This window comes from Rattus rattus, chromosome 6 (assembly GCF_011064425.1).
Source record: "Rattus rattus isolate New Zealand chromosome 6, Rrattus_CSIRO_v1, whole genome shotgun sequence".
Taxonomy (NCBI): Eukaryota; Metazoa; Chordata; class Mammalia; order Rodentia; family Muridae; genus Rattus; species Rattus rattus.
The window spans coordinates 25197354-25199059 of NC_046159.1; the positions used below are offsets into that span (position 1 = coordinate 25197354).

The 1706-nt window shown below is 45.4% G+C and overlaps 1 pseudogene; it reads right to left on the minus strand.

The window, feature by feature from the left end:
* Positions 1-346: 346 nt before the first annotated feature.
* On the minus strand, positions 347-865 carry LOC116904610 (annotated as a pseudogene).
* Between the last annotated feature and the right edge of the window lie 841 nt (positions 866-1706).

Sequence of the window (1706 nt, forward strand, 5' to 3'; positions counted from 1 at the left end):
AAATACCTAAGAGAAAAATGAATTTTAAAAACATGAAAAAGTGAACAGCCAGATGTGACACAACCACAATGTTTTTTTTTTTAAGTTGAGCCATTGGTTTGCAACTGTTATTTAAATCAACTTCGCTCCTAAAAAGCAAGATTTGTAATTTGATCGTGATTTATTTGGATAACAGCTGAACTTTTGCATTAAAAATTACAAAGCCTCAACTAAGGGACAAGTAAAACACTCAGACTCGAGCTTACATTTTCACAAGGGGCAATGACGTCATATCAGTTCACATTAGTACCGTGGTCCAGAACACACTTTCCATTTCACTTCTGTTCTGCTGCTGCCCAGCGGGGCTCCTAGTGGGAGTTGGCATAGCGTCTGTTCTTGATGAAGACGACACTAGACAGATGCTGCCTGATGTCTGGGTAATGGTGAATGTCTCGAGCGAGACACATTGAGATATTTCTCCTTTTCTTGAACTGTCACGTCAACTATAAAGCGGTGGGACCCGTAGTACAGGAGGATGTCCGCCAGGGTAGTGTTATGTCCTGCAAGGTAGACTTTGCCTTCCAGATAGGAGTTGCGATCCTTCAGCAGAGTCTGGTGTCTTCCTTGCTGGAGTGCCGAGCTCCTCGAGTGATCCTGAACTCTAACCACTGCTGAACTAGTCCTTTTCTTCTGCAGTGCTCCCCAGCAAGTGCTCCCTGTTGGCTTGCTTGACCAGATGGGTCGCAATGGTGCTCAATCCCATTAGACCGAGGCCATTGTTTGTTCGTAGGACTGGAACCTGTCGCTCGCCCTGAGTGCTGTACTTACTCCCCGGCTTCAGTCCCAGACTCTTCTCCAGAAGCCTCAGCCCCTCGGCCGCCGCCATCTTCTGGCCCAGCTCCTCCTACTTTTATTTTTTATTCATCCCAGTTCCCCAGCTCACACTCAGGGTAGGTCTTCCCTCCTCGGTTAAGTCTGTCTGCAGATGCTCTTACAAACTGAGAGTCATGTGTTCCTAGGTGATCAAACCAGTCACGTTGACAGTAAAGCTTAACCATCACAGCGGGCTTCGTCCAGTCAGTTAAAGACCTGGATAGAGCAAAGGTTGATTTCTATAAACAAGAAATAACTTTTCTAGCAGGCGTCATTGACCCTGGGTCTTGAATTTTCAAATCGGCCTTCCCTTGGTTCTCCATACCAAAGTCCTGCCCTGAACTGTTTGGATTCTCCAGACCGCTTATAATTCAAATTCCTTAAAATATGTCTTTTACAGACACAAATATGCGCGCGCACGCACACACACACACACACACACACACACACACACACACACACACACACACTATTAGACTGCTTCTCTAGAGAACCCTGAAGGATAGATTAGGTGGAAGGAACTGGGTGTGTATGTTAATCCCTAATTACACATTAAAATCCTCAAAGAGGGCTGGGTTGAGATGTGAAGCCTCTGGGGGTAATTAGGGTATAAAGGTGGAGCCTCATGAATTTGTGCCTTTATAAAATAGGATGAGGCAAGACCCTTTACTGTTTGAGGACATTTGAGATGACTTTATCTGTAAGACAGAGTCCTGACTAGACACCAAATCTGCCTTTACCTTGGACTCCCTAGTCTCTGGTCCTGAGGAAATTAAGTTCTGTGGTTTATAGAGCAGCTGGTATGTGGTTTTATTGGGACAGCTCCACAGAATAAATACCAGTTACACAGCGCC